The sequence below is a fragment of the Doryrhamphus excisus genome, linkage group LG12 (assembly GCF_037039965.1).
Source record: "Doryrhamphus excisus strain RoL-2023G ecotype Guam linkage group LG12, RoL_Dexc_Guam_v1.1, whole genome shotgun sequence".
Classification (NCBI taxonomy): Eukaryota; Metazoa; Chordata; class Actinopteri; order Syngnathiformes; family Syngnathidae; genus Doryrhamphus; species Doryrhamphus excisus.
In genome coordinates, this window is record NC_136368.1 from 5,031,845 (window position 1) to 5,047,726 (window position 15,882).

At 38.9% G+C, this 15,882-nt stretch overlaps 1 protein-coding gene across 5 annotated transcripts in view; it reads left to right on the top strand.

Moving 5' to 3' along the window:
* The first annotated feature begins 815 nt into the window (after positions 1–815).
* The window catches only part of map2 (microtubule-associated protein 2), a 71,592-nt gene continuing 56,525 nt past the window's right edge, over positions 816–15,882 (top strand). For 3 of the 5 annotated variants that reach the window (XM_078795239.1, XM_078795240.1, XM_058081166.2), the window contains exons 1-2: positions 817–882; positions 12,114–12,166. The gene's annotated coding sequence lies outside the window, so the exon portion shown is untranslated. Of the gene's footprint in view, positions 883–12,113; positions 12,167–15,882 lie in introns of all 5 variants that reach the window. The other 2 variants (XM_078795238.1, XM_078795241.1) reach the window with 2 other exon arrangements.

The window sequence follows — 15,882 nt, forward strand, 5'->3', positions numbered from 1 at the left end:
CTGAAAAATCTAAGGGACTTTTTTATTTTGTAAAAAGTCAATGTCTATATAGTTAAAGAAATATTTGTGTTTTTAGTCAGTTAATAGTTTTTCAGCCTTCAAGCATCATGGTTTGAGCCAACCTTTTCATGGTTTAAGTCGCTGTGTTATCAATTTATGCTGTTTACAAAGAGCTCCTGGAAAAAAAGGACACAACACACACTTTTACAGATACAATACGTGTAAAATGTATAGTCTGGCCCCCCCATAAATTTTGTCAAAGCAATGCGGCCTGCGAGTCAAAACATTTGACCACCCCTGACCTGGAGGATAGTACAGTCCAGATATGTACAAACAAATAACATAAAACAATTTCAATAGTATAACATTGAAAAAGGGTATTTAGGAAAGAATGGGGTTAAAAATAACCTCATAATTGTTTAGAGTGACATATGTTTTGAAGGTATGGAAGCCATTTTTGTTTACATAATGAGCCATCAATGATAGCTTGTTCCGTTTTGCTGGAAGCTATCATTGTTGGGTCATTATGTAAACAAAAATGGCTTCCATACCTACAAAACATATGTCACTCTAATTATGAGGTTATTGTTCCGTTTTGCTGGGAACTAACTGCAATGTAACAAAAATAAACAAAAAAACCTTTACAATCTTGACATACACTTGTCACTAAACAACACTTCCTCATTATTCTGGTAGAGTTTACCTAGCTCACAGGCTCACAGGTGGACAACCAGCTAACACCGTAATAAGCCGCAAAAAAGGGCACGATGAAAAAAATAAGGGGGTGTGACTCATCTAGCCATTACGGTTAATGCAGCCGGTGTTGTCTGACTGACTGACTGACTGAGCCGGTGTTGCATTGGAGGACGCTGCGCCGAACAGGTAAAACAGACTCTTTAATACCGGATATCGTTAAATATCACTGAATAGGCAAATTAAACATTAAATAGGTGAGAGGTGCTTATTTGCATCACCATCAGACGGACGCTGTCGTCCACAGGAGAAGCTGAGGTTCTTGCTAGGTCGGACTGTCTCTTTTTAATCATCGTTGTACTGTGGCTGATTTCATCACATTGGAAACTAGTAACATATACAGTGGCTCTTCCACCTCATTGTATGGGAATTACGCCTTTGGATCGGAATGAGTGAACGAATGAATGGTTTGGCTGCGGGAGATTCTCTGCATTGGACCTCTTTAAGCCCACAACGGATGCTGCAGGAACTTGACTTGTAAGACTTTATTTATTTATAAAAAACAATCATTTTATATGAATATATCATCTCCTGTAGGTGAATGGTGCCACGTGCCCATTCATGTTGTGAAGGGTCACATGATTATGTAAATCCTATTTGATGTCATGTATGTGTTTTTTTTGTGTTTTAAATCAAATAATCTGCATTGAAAATAATATATAATGATGACATTCAGGTCTCCTAGTGTGCAGTTTATTCATGTCTTATCTCCATAAAGGGACTGATTATTGATTTCTCTCTGTTTGTGTCCACTGGGCTTCAGTGAATGGAGTCACTGTTAAATCCTGATGCCTTCACAATGATGTTGCCATGTATTAAGTCATAGGCAGACAGGCAGCGGGCCCCGCCTTGTTGTAGGGACTGGGCCTACAGTATGTGTCTGTCCATTGGCACGATGGGAATGTAAAGCACACACGCAGAGATCTAAGTGTTGATGAAATGGTGTGACGCTGCAATATTTCACACTCACAAGGGTTTTACAAATGGACATTATAATAGGTGTGATGCCTGTTTATGCAATACCATGCAATACACATGTTAAATAATGCTTGGGTGGCTACAGCAACCTGTGCCAATGAATCACCGCTTGTGTCGTGGGTGCAATACTGTAGGAGGATTGATTGTCAGTCAGATACCAGCGAGAAGGTGCGCTTCTCTTATAACGCAGTGTCGTCTTCACTTCGTTGTCCTTGCAGAGGCATGAAATGATCTCATCTCATGGTGTACCTAATGAGGTTTTGGTTGACAGCAGTTGTCCATCAAGAAGCCAACAGATTGTAAAGCATATTGACAAAAGCTATATGAGGTCATACTGGTAGCCTTGTGTTCTGTTTTTAGCTGACCTCATCTAACCTACGCATAAGGTCACTATGGAATTCACCCCCTGTGCATGACGGAACTCATTCAGTGCCACGATATTCTGACTGTAAGCACGGAATTACATGTATTTCGATGATGTATCGGATACTGCAACAAATACTGCAGTCTCATTGCAAACATATTGGATTTATATGCCAGAGTCGCATTTGAAAAAATCAGATACAGGTCAAAAAAAAGACCTGCAGTGTGAACATAGCCTGTGAGACCAACAATGCTAACCACTAGAGCACCGTACGGCGTGTCGGAAATCATGACCTTTGTAACGATACACATAACTGCCTGCCAGGCATAACAATACAACCTTGATACTTAATGATGAGCCTGGACAGTCGCATATTAAGTCGCATAATTTGCATACGTAATTTTGTTTACCCACCCAAAATTATGTTTTTTATTAATTCATGGATCTGAACACGGAACTTAGCAAACCGAGGACCACTTATATTTGCCACCTACATTTTTTTTAGCTTGGAATTATTTATTTTGAATCATTGAATTATTTTTCTGCGCTCTGAGTTTTGTTTTTGAGCTATATATTTTTATGTTATTTTAGGAATACCTGGAAAGAAGAGCTAAACTGCTAAAATGTAAGCCAATAGGAAGTCTCAAAGTAAAAGCTGTCCCCAAACATGCAATGCTTTTAAAATAGAAAATGGCGTCTGTCTTTTGACTTCATCTGCAGACTCCTAAACGTCCTTCTAACAGTTTTTCTAACATTTTGCACCGAAAGCTCAAACAAAACGGCTGAACAGTGTACGCTCAGCCTGGAAAGTTTGGGAAATAAATTTGAACACTCTGCGTTAATTGGATAACTGTTGCCTGTCCTAATTGACTTTGTTACGTGTGTGTGACTACATTGCTGTGATTCTAAGTCGATTAGTGATTGAGACGATTAGGCTGTTGTTGGGAAAACATATCAGGTCCGCTGTAAGATCGCTCACTAACTCTTGATACGATATTATCGGTTGGATGCACAGTCAAGAGATCGAGAGTTTGAATCTCAATTTGTGGAGTTTCTCCCCATATAGTATGTGACGGGTTTTGTCCAGGTACTCCACCTGCACCCCAAAAATGTGCATGTTCGGTTAATTGGAAGCTCATAATTATCCATTGGTGTGTTGTTGTTTGTTTATACGTGCCCTGCGATTGACTGTTAAGGTTAAGATAAGCTTCGGGTCATCCATGTCCTTGAAAAGAAAAGCATGGATGGTATAAGTACCACTGGTGGTACGAGGTTCCATATACGGGAGATCGGGATGATCTTGGTTCTCCAATCTGCGTTCATAGCTATAAATGTGAGTGTGAATGATTGTCTATATTTATAATTGGCGACCAGTCCAGGGTGTACCCTGCGACCCTAGTGAGGTTAAGGCGGTGTAGAAATGTATGAATGGATGTTTGACGCTAAAAAAGTATAAGTTGATGAACGTTCTTATTCACATTCATTCAGGTCGTTGTATGGTCGGGTCATTGAATCGATCCCAACAAGACCGTGTCTCGGAATTTGCTTAAAAACTAGATCGGACAGCGCACATCTGAAGAGGTCGTGCAGGATCCATTCAGTTTGTTTACCGCTGAAAGGCCTCACTGCATTGTGTCATTTTGCACCACAAAAAAAGAGCGGAATCATTCTTGTTTTGGTTCTACCTTTTAGAGGATAGATACTTTGGATCCTGTACCGTCAGCTGACTGTTCAGACAGAGTTCCCTATTTGACATATCGGTAGCTGTGTTACCAGATGCTTTGTCGAGTGCGTAAGACACTTCTCTGAACCTGCCGACGATCTGTGGGGATTCACTACGCATCTTTTCCTCGAGTTCCTCGGAAGATGAATTATTCCTGCGTTGTTTTGAAGTGTTCCAAGCATTTTTGGGAGTGAGACATTTCTCTCTCGGTTACATAATCGCCGCTGACACCTACACGTGTGCAAAACCAAACAGAGTAGAGAAAAGCGGAATAAAGCAAAATCCTGTCAAAGACATGGCATCTATTGTCTTTAATATGGTAATAAGGTGCTTGTGGCGTCATACAATTTTAGCATTGGGGGGCTTGTCAGTGTCGTTTAACAGGTCAATCCATTTGATTTTACGTCTCTATTAGTTTTAACCCATTGCACCCCTTTTGTTGGAATTGATGCATGAGATCATTTATCTATCCCAGCATGCTTTTATGTTTGTGTCTTTCTTCAGTAGACTGCTCGTTGACTCCCCAGGGAAGAGGGGAAGCATCTTCCTTTTTAAGACTTTAATCTTGGCTCATCTGTTCTTGCCAAACCCAATTTTGCTGACACGCGGTCACATGGAACATATGACAACTCACTTCTGTAATGCTTTTTAACATATACTGTATATTCTATATACAGTATATTCTCAGGAGCAATGAAGTTTTAGGGAAAATGTCATGCACGCATGTAGATAATGGCAGCTAATGTGGGATTTGTAAACCATGATAATTGATTAAAGCAGGTTTTCTTAAGTACCATGATCTTAATTCAATCACTACACTATAAAAAGGCACTGCAACTAACAATGGGTTCCTGGAATAATGAGATTCTGCAAAGTAGAAATGAGCCTGATGCATCCTTAACAGTGTTAGTGGGCTACTAACCTTTCAATCTTTGTGTGCACTTTTTATGGTGTGAATGTTGGGAAGCATGACTGGATAATTTCAAAGACGCCCCCTGTTGGGGGAAATAATTTTATTATTCTAATAATTTTAAAATAATTTTTAATAATTTTAAAATAATGTTTAATATTTAAAATAATTTTTTATATATTTTTAAAAAATATTTTTTATATTTTGTAATAATTTAAATGTTTTGAATAATTTTTAATGATTTTAAATAATTTTTAATAATTTTAAAAAATAATTTTTAAATATTTTTTGTACTTTATACTTATTTTGTGGACATTAGCATGGCTCAGGTCGTACATTGGTGGTCTCCCAACCTGATGGTTGCTGGTTCAATTCTCCAACACAATTCTTCCAACACATTTCTAGGATATTTCACCATTCATTCTACATCTCAGGTTTGGTAGTCACATGCAATTTCGACTGAAAATATGTTTTTAATCTGTGACAGAACCCACCATTAACCATGTCCTAATAATGTCCATAATTAGGCCATTTATTGGTCGACAACACGTCTCATTTGCCCTACATTGGTGAAGCTTGAGTTGCACAGAAAGTAGTCAGAGACAAACTTGACCTTGAAGTGTTCTTCATGTCAGCTTCATATTTTCACTCTCTCTCATACATCACAAACCAAGCTTATCAACAACCCAAATGCTGACCTCACTCACAGTGCAACAAAAAATAATCCTTAAGGCATGCTGCTGGGAAGCCCATGTAAACACTTCCCCATCAGGAAGTTATAAGGCCGGTTATGACTTAGTATGAAATAGTATTGTTTTGCATGTATATTAGTGTGTATGCAATTATTTCTATATACGCATAATCCATGTGGTGCAGTTACATTGTGTGTTCAATATGTGTTATGTTTGGTTGCGCCGTGAGTGAGGGAGACGGGGAGATGAGTGTCATATCAATAGTAATATGACTATATATATTGTAGTGTTATATATGTTGAGTTGTAAAAGTTGCAGGATTATCTTAATTTTTATTTTTCTGCACAAAATAAGATGAAAAATAAATAAACAAATCAAGAATAAAGAAAATCAATCAATCAGTAATAAATAAAAATAAAACAGCAAATAATAAAAAGTTAAGAAACCACATATAGTTGGTGGGTAGACAAATTATTTTTTTCAGATTAAAATGAACAAAGCATTATTAGAGCCTTGTAGACATGACAAAACACGACTATAGTCACATTTATTTATTTTTATTTACAACATATTGCGCAACTGCAGGGTCTTGAGACACATGCTAACTCGCAAACTAGCCTTCAAGTTTTTTCCTTTAAACTTAAAAAAGACAAAAACTTACCACTTCCACACGGATAGGGAGGATAACTATTAACAGTTATTTAACTTTTAACATGAACATTAATCAAAGGTAATAATTTTTTCTGGGTACATGATACCATACAGCATCCATATCAAACTTGCGCGGGCCGCACTAACATTAAACTTTCATATCAAGGCGGGGGCCTCAAACCATTAGGTTGACTTAAAACGTTCAGTTGCTGTTAAATCAGTGTATTAAGACTGACTTTCTTTCTCCCATTGGAAGCCATTTACCCGTTTGGTAACCCCGCCTACTGTTCAATCGCTCCCCCATGCACATATACACACAAACACACTGTACGCTCACACACACACACACACACACACACACAGCCTCCAATCCATGCGTCTCTTGTCAGCAGGCCCTCGCTCTCTTTGATTTGCTCGTTGCAGTGTTCTGCTGTGTTGCGGCACATTGTTTTATGTGCCTTCATTTTGTTTTCAGGAGCTGATGCGCAGATGAGTGAAGGAATTCAGTATTAGAAGCTTTTTTTCTGAAAATAGTCAATGGGAAAATACATGGGTGAATTGGTATGATTGTTTTCATACATTGTAAACTCGGAGTGCTTGTGTTTGGTCAGCTGGTGCAGTATAGTCTCTGTCCGTGTTTGATTCCATGGCACACTGGAAGTGGGCATTTTATTTCAATGTCAATGCATAGGTAGAGATATAAGCACCAAAGTCGAACACGCAGAAAGTGGAATTTAACTAGAATGTGTAACATTCTAAAAAAAAAAACACATTCTCGAGCCTCCGAAAGTTTAGTTTTTGACTGGTTTCACACATTTAATTATACGTCAGGAAGAGGAACAAAGACATGACCGGGTTGACCGAGGGTTGGGGAGGGGTATCAGTCCCGATGCCTCCATCTTGGCAATCAGTATGCATGAAAAACTACCCATTCCTCTGATATGAACATTTTCTGAATCAGCTAATGCCACTATTAGTTGCCATGGAGACTGACGGAGTTGAGGCGTTGCTAAGGAAACTGAGGGGCTGCTCATCACCACGCACAGCAGGCTTCAGTGCTCCCTCGAGCCAACCGGTATTACACAAATACACAAGACATACGCACACAATAAACGTCAATAAATATGTTCCTATAATGTGAGCTTTGATTCTTGAAAAAATAAACAATGATGGTGTCGTTGGCATTGCCTCGAGACTGGGGGGGTGCATGTAAAGATGGAGATAAACAAAATGGACTGCACCATTCTTTGGAAGTCCGTTGAAGAACCCACACACAGTTGAGTCAGTGAAAATGGGAGGGATAATCACTTGGAAAATCTCAAATGAGTGTACAAATCTAAATCACATGAGCCAACCAATTAAGCATCCCACTTTTCTCCCAGAGGAGCTAATTACTAATCAGCATAGTCTTTAAAGGTCAGATTAGTTGCACGCATAGCAGAATATTCGGCAATACTGCAATTTGATTCATCTAGCTCAGAATGCATGACTGTAACAAAGGCTCTTGATAGGTTTTGAGTTCGTGTTGTCAACTGCACAGTGCTTTCATGTTTATTCTGCATGAGCAAACATCTGTTTTATGCATTGGGACTGTTTATATCTACACATGGAAGAGCTCTCATATAGTTTGCTATGTCTGGCTCTTTGTGACATACATATACAGTTGATGTTGGAAATGATGGAAATGACGCAATGTATTTATAATTAGGTCTGTCAAAAATATCAAATAATAATAATGATTAATATAATGATTATAAGTTATATAAGTTATTAACTGTAATTAATTAATTGATTAATTAATTAAATAATAATAATAATAATTACTATTATAATTATAATAATAATAATATAACATATTATTATTATTATTATTATTATTATTATTATTATTATAAATAATTATTATAATTTTAATATATAATATATTATAATTAATTAATTATAGATAATGTGGCTTAACATTGTTTAAGCCACAGGGTTCATAGAGGGTGAAAAAAGTAGCAAATAATAGAAGTTAAATCCGGAAGTTAAATTTGCTAATAATAATAATAATAATAATAATAATATGTATAAAAAAATTCTCTTTAAATTTGGGGAGTGCGGCTTATATTTAATTAAATTAAATGTATTCATATAGGCGCTAATATCAAATGTTATGGAGTGATTTTGTTTTGATCTGACAAATTATAAGTAAGTTTGATCAAGCTTTGAATTACTACAACTTGTGCTCTGACTCTCATGGCACACAAATGAAAACAGTGTGACAGTTTTATTTTAGCATTATTTCTACATTAATACATCATTTTCCAGACATACTTGCCAAAGGTGATTAATCATGATTAATTAATTCGTAAAATACATATAAAAATATTATTTTTACAATTATTTGACAGCCCTAACTATTATATTTTTATTCTATCGAAAGCTTTATCCCCAGACCTTCTCTTCCCTTTAACCACAATAGGTTTATGACTTTATTAATCACAGTGACATTGTGATGGACAATTTTAATCAGTAAAACACGATTAATCATTCATGAAAATGACTTTTGGCTGCAGCTCAATTTTCCAGAAGCTATGCACGTAATAGTAATTGGAGCAACAGGATGGGATTCAGTGCTCCCTCAGGAAATAGCGTCTATATTACTCTGGTGCAAAATAATACACACCAGACGATGATGGTGTGCTGATGCTTGCTTAATAGGCAAATAAGCAAAGTTAAAACTAGTAGTGTTGAATGAGACACTCAAGACAAGATGCTCTATTGGTAAACTTTTTTTTGTACCTATTTTCCAACCACTTGAATAAGAGTATAGTTAGCAGTGGGAATGTTTTTGAGCGGGAATCTGCTTGTGTGTGAGGAGACACATCACACATCCCTTAGCCGTTCAATATACTCAGCACCCAAAGTGTACTTTAATACTTCTACTTTTAAAATCACGGGCCACATTGGGTTAAAAAAATTGGCAGCTGGGCCGCCTATATGTATCATCAGAATGACATAGTTGCTCACGGTGCAACAAAATGAAAACAAAACCCATTCACAGCAAGTTATCGCATCACAAAAATCAACCGCGACTACTACCATGTGTGTGATAAACAACAACTAAGTCCTAAAGATAACATGTAACTTAAAAGTGTCATTTCCAAATGGCCGCAAGGCATGCCGGGTAGTCCAGCCACAACAATATATTATAAGCTATGAACAATAAAACATTGCATATCTCCTCTATATTTTTCAATCAAGCAAAAATGGGACAAACACGGCAAAATCTTTAGGAAAAAGAGTACCACAAGTTACCCAGCATGCCTTGTGGGTATTTTTTTGGCATGGATATTGTGCGTAGATATTTATTTGTATGCCCACATGGCGCAGTAGGTAGGTTACTTTGTTACTTTTGTGCGTTGTGCGGCTATAGTTTTGATGTTAAAGGTTATTTTAAGTAATTTTAATGTTGTTGTGTTAGCTCACTGTTTCACATCTACGCTGATGGTTGTCTTTGTAATTCTAACACACACTGAAAACCATTTGAAGTACATCTCATATGACCTCGGTTCCCAAAGTGAAGCACCCCAGAGGCATGCAGATTGTCACAAGAGGTGCAGGAATAAAAATTAAAAACAATTAGCGCCTAATACTCTCAATTACGACGCAATGAGAATGGAAGAGAAAACAGACAAAGCGTGAAGTTGTTCATTGCTCTGCATTATATGAAGTAATTATTATTTTGTTCATTAAGAGGGTTTAATCTTGAATATTTTATTTATGTTGCTGTTTCAATCCCCGTAGTGGAAACCTGTCACAGTGAGCGGGGCTTTATGGTTGTTTGTACAGTATGTATTTTTGTACTCGGGATACTGTTTTATCATGATTGCTAAACTTTGGCATGGAATGAATATGCAGACTTAAACCATAGTGAAAATGTGATACATTTTAGACCTGGAATTACCATTAAATTAATGAACCAATCAATTATGGTCAAGTTAATAAGAATTGTGTGTACATGGCTTCAGATCAAATTTCTCGTGAAAGTTTGTGAATCATTGCCATATGGCATTATATGTGTGTGTGTGTGTGTGCTAAACACAAAATATATATTGTGGATTACATTCAAGTGTCTGTTTGGCTGTTACAGTGCTGCAATGTATGTATTTATGGACCGGTGTATTGTAATCATATACTGTAGTACAGGACACGACAAGGACAGGTTCACTCTTCACTTTTCATTTCTGTTTATATGAGCTGACATTTTTGATTAGCACAGCTTGTAATATGATTGCGCCCTACTACAGTTGTTTGACATGTTTTTGTGACATGCCTTGGAAGTAAAGTATTTCACGTCACACAGAATCAACAGCAATAATCATTTTGCGTCATGCTTTTGTACCTTTATATCAGAAGCACTACACTTTTTTGTTATTTGTTAATTTTCTACCGCTTCTCCACCCTGGACTGGTGGCCAGCCAATCACAGGGCACATATAGACAAACAACCATTCACACTCACATTCATACCTAAGGACAATTTGGAGTCGCCAATTAACCTAGCATGTTTTTGGAATGTGGGAGGAAACCGGAGTACCCGGAAAAAAAACACGCATGCACGGGGAGAACATGCAAACTCCACACAGAGATGGCGAGGGTGGAATTGAACCTTGGTCTCCTAGCTAGTATGAGGCCAGCGTTCGAACCCCGCAGTCGCCATGCAGCCTTTTTTGTTATTATGCATAGATATTTTATATAATACGACACATACATAATACACACACTTTGAAAATTTGAATTAAAAATGTAAATATCTTCTGATTTCCGCCTCTTTTTAATTTCCTTTGGTCATCCATGCAAACAAACCTATTATTTATGTGTTTTAGGCAAAATAAGATATTAATTACAAGATACACTATATTGCAAAGCAAACTTTGGTTCTTATTGATTTGTTCTGTCTAGAACAGGGGTGTGCAAACTAAGGCCCAGGGGCCACATTCACATTCACATTCATACCTATAGACAATTTGGAGTCGCCAATTAACCTAGCATGTTTTTGGAATGTGGGAGGAAACTGGAGTACCCGGAGAAAACCCACGCATGCACGGGGAGAACATGCAAACTCCACACAGAGACGGCCGAGGGTGGAATTGAACCCTGGTCTCCTAGCTGTGAGGTCTGCACGCTAACCACTCGACTGCCGTGCCGCCGCTTCAGATTAATTGACTAATAAAATAATCGTTAGTTACAGCCCTGTTCATGCAGTATTGTGGAACCTCGGTTTTTAATCCGCTCCAAAAGGTCCGTTAAAAACCGAATCCATAACAATCCATTCTAGACACCCAGAACTACAAAAACACATTTTACATAGAATTATTATAGTTTTACATTCAGAAAACAAAGTGAAATACTCTGAATTGATGTAGTAATGGTAATCGAAGAAACAAATATTGTATGTGTGTTAGTTAGAACTTCCATCCACCTCGCAGATGTGCCTTACACTGGCCACAACAAAAGGCCTCTCTAAAATGTGGTGTTTTAGTTGCATTTTTTTAAAAATACTCATGTTCATATGGACATAGCCGTAGACGTACGACATGTATTATCTTATGTGTAGTGTGTATCAGTCGTGTTTTGAGCTGTCCTAGCATCCTCTGACTGCTTATGTTCTGGGGGTCTTTCCACCAGCAGGGAAGTGAATGTGTTTGAGCTGTCACTCTTAACAACCATGGATGGAGCACATAGACAAACACAAACACGCTATTTTGTAAATTCTCCAGCTCGCCCTTTGGCACAGAGCTCTCTTTAGATCCACCATTGACTTATTACTACTTTCACCCCTCAGACTCTACCTCATCCGCTCTCCATCTGTTCTGGAGATTTGCTGGGGCTAGGTTTATATGCACCGTGTGTGTGTGTATGTGTGTTAAAAGAGACGCCACCTGCCACCGCACTCCCAAAGGACTAACAAGCAAATGTGTCTCCCTCACTCGCTCGCTCTCTATTCCTTTCCACCCTCACCACTGCTCTTACCCTTTATCCTCTGTCACTTTTCCAGGACTCGGATGTTATCCTTTCCCCTGAGTCACGGACCGTATGACAGCCAGCCAGGTGAGTCTTTTTTTAGTCATCCCAGCCTGTCACTCGTGGTTCCTCTAATGCTCTTGCGCCATGCCTTTTTTTCTGCATACATTATATGTTGCTGTAAAGATGCTGTGTCACTGTGCTAGTAAAAGGAACTCAGTATAGGAGCTGCAGCAATCAGAAGATGAAATGCATTCCTTAACTAGACACTGACAACTCGGCATTTGCATGAAAATTGGGTTATAAATTGTTCAGATAGCCCATCCAAACCTTATAAATGGTCGCCTGTGAAAACGGAGTCACAGTCACAGCTAAAAACATTGCTCAGCTTTAAACAAACGGCAGTTTTGTCAAGGGAGACAAGGAGTTGGTATGGTGGCAACTAGTGGCCTGGAGTGCCTGGAGTGTTTCAGTTGTTTTTTTTCAAGCCTGTCGGTTGTCCAGACTCCCCTAACCCGAGAGAAAGGTTAGGATTCCCTAACCCTCGACTTGTTTGTACAGGATGAAATGTGCAGATGTACTGTAAACATGTGCTTCAATCAAACTTTCTTAAGCGTGCTTGAAAAATAAATGTAACCATGTATCATAACGTCATGTGAAGTAAAGGGTTCCTCCACAAGTATGGAAAAGTATGGAATTTTATTTGATAAACATCCAGATCTGGCTGCACGGTAGTCAAGTGGTTAGTCCGCCGGCCACACAGCTAGGAGACCCGATTCGATTCCACCCTCAGGCATCTCTGTGTGGAGTTTGCATGTTCTCCGGGGACTCCGGTTTCCTCCCACATTCCAAAAACATGCTAGGTTAATCGGCGACTACAAATTGTCCATAGGTATGAATGTGAGTGTGAATGGTTGTTTGTCTATATGTGCCCTGTGATTGGCTGGCGACCAGTCCCGGGTGTACCCCGCCTTTCTCCCGAAGACAGATATAATAACATTTTGGATGGCTCTGCATGAGTTTTTCAGAGTTGTACTTCTTTGTATGGGCTGCAGTTGCCTGCACTCAGTAAATGCAGACCTATGTATCCGGAAGTCCTCTGGAGCACTTTGGAGTGTGACCAATCACAGTTGAGTGGGTGTACCTAGAGGAGGCCTGGGGTGGAAAAAATTAAACAGACTGTTTGAGTCAAAAACAGGAAGTCCATGGAAACACTGCAGGAAGAGGTGCAGAATCTGGAAGATCTAAAAAGCTTTCTGTGTGGGTTATTGTGTGTACTGCTCTATAGGAGCCATAAACTGGGGCTGATGTCATATGATATTTACAGAGTGACATTTACATGATCGACCAAACTTGGTGATCTACCAGTAGCTTGTGATTTCCGTAATGGGCACCCTGATCTACATTATGCATATATATGCATATATTTGTATTTAAAATAACTGTTATGTAAACATATGGTATACATAAGTAATGCCAAATTTTATAATTAATTGCCCATCTTCTTTTAAAGAGTGAAGGAACAATAGTGAGTGTTACTGATTGTCATGTTTGGTCTGTTCGCAGCTATGATATAATGGTCTGTCTCCTCTACTCCCATCTCTCCATCTACCCTCCTTTATTTGTTCCTTTTCTCTCTGCTTGAGCTTCTCCTCCTACACATCCCTTTTCATCTTTCTGTCTTGTCGTGTTTTCATATCACCACACTGCCATAAGGGTCATTTTTCCGTCTTCCATCTTGGCATGCCGAGACATGTTATTAAAAGTTGTCATCAGCCACGGTCAATGCCACTCTTATTGACTTTACAGTACTGCAGATAGTAGTAGTTTTGTGGAGAACTCTTTCCTGGGCGAATAATAATAATAATAATAAAATAAAATGAAAAAAAAAAGATATATAGCAAGTGCAATAAAAGTAGGTGGCATTTATGCCTAAATATTATAAATTGGATGAGACAAAAGAGGGGATATGATTACTCTCAAAGTACGAATGGCTAATTTAACCACCTGATTTTGGCGCACCCCCACACCTCCGTCCCTCCCTCTGGTGTAAGTGTCAAAGAGAGAGGAAGGACAGCGTCAGAGGGTTTAACAGTGTCATCTTAACCAATCAAATGAACGGCTCTCATTGCCTTTAAATGCGCAGGGCCCATTGGACTGCACATCAGAGGCCACAATGTGCGTCACAAGTATTGATTTGTATTGATTTTTCAGTACTCTCAAAGTACGAATGGCTAATTTAGCCACCTGATTTTGGCGCACCTCCACACCTCCATCCCTCCCTCTGGTGTACATGGCAAAGAGAGAAGAAGGAAGGCGTCAGACGGGTTAACAGTGTCATCTTAACCAATCAAATGAACGGCTCTCATTGCCTTTAAATGCGCAGGGCCCATCGGACTGCACATCAGAGGCCACAATGTGCGTCACCATGCGGTAACAAAATTATCACTCCGCTGGGTGCGCAATGTTGCCACAAAATTAGAGCGCATGATTTAAATGATGACGTCGTCATAGCAATATTGTATTCAAGGTAAATGCATGACATGATAAAACATCTTTGCATATTAGCAATGATACTGCAAGATCAACAATATCATAATATAATCTTCAATATCTTGCTGAGTCTTTCCAGGCACTCCATCGTTTTTTTTTTAAACCTCATTTCTTATATTGATCTTCATCCTTCATGTTGGAAGATTCTCTTCATGTTTTGTGGATAAAACCTCAGGGCACTGGGTGGATGCCTTGGGTGTGTGTTGTCTTTTGTGATCAAAAGTGTTTCTCACAAACGCAAAACATCAGCAGGAGCTCACAGCATGCTGTCATTCTCCATCCATGCCTCTATCCCTCTGTCCGTCCATCCATCCATCCATCCATCCATCCCTTTTCTATACAGCTTATCCTCATTAGGGTTGCAGGGGTATACTGGACCAACGAGATTAGGCAACAAGCGTATATTGTTGTATACTGTGTATGTGGCGAAAAAGTGGTGATTGGCAGGCCACACAGCTAGGAGACCCAAGTTCGATTCCCCCTGCTCCATCTCTGTGTGGAGTTTGCATGTTCTCCCCGTGCATGCGTTGGTTTTCTCCGGGTACTCCGGTTTCCTCCCACATTCCAAAAACATGCCAGGTTAATAGGCGACTCCAAATTGTGAGTGTGAATGGTTGTTTGTCTATATGTGCCCTGTGATTGGCTGGCGACCAGTCAAGGGATAGGCTCCAGCACCCTGGCAACCCTTGTGAGTATAAGCGGTAGAAAATGAATGAATGAATGTATATGGATCCACTGTATACAGTATTTTTCATGGAAATTATATCACAACTAAATTATGGCTGTTTGGTTTGTGTCGAGTATGTCTCAACCAGAAATCAACCTGGCATTAAAGTTTGTTTAGTGAAATTCTTGTTCACCGCTCTTAAATACAAGTAAAATAACACCTTGAAGGATAAACACACACACAAACAGATCGAACTGTACCTGGCAGGTGGCTGCATAATAGTAACAGTGTGTGTGTGTGTGTGTGTGTGTGTGTGTGTGTGTGGTGGCGGACCTTCACGCGTAGGAAGAAACGGAACAGAAAAATACAATCTGCATAGTTATGAAACACTTGCAAGTAATGCTTCACTTTGAACGACATGTGTCATATAGGTAGCGTATTTGACCAATAGGTTTATTATCATGTGATAGTGATGAAGAAATGCACCACATTATAGATACAGATGCTCGATAGCAGCTTACCGATATCGATGTCAGTCAATATTGATGACTGGTTGTCTGCCCTTCCCTGATACAATGTCATG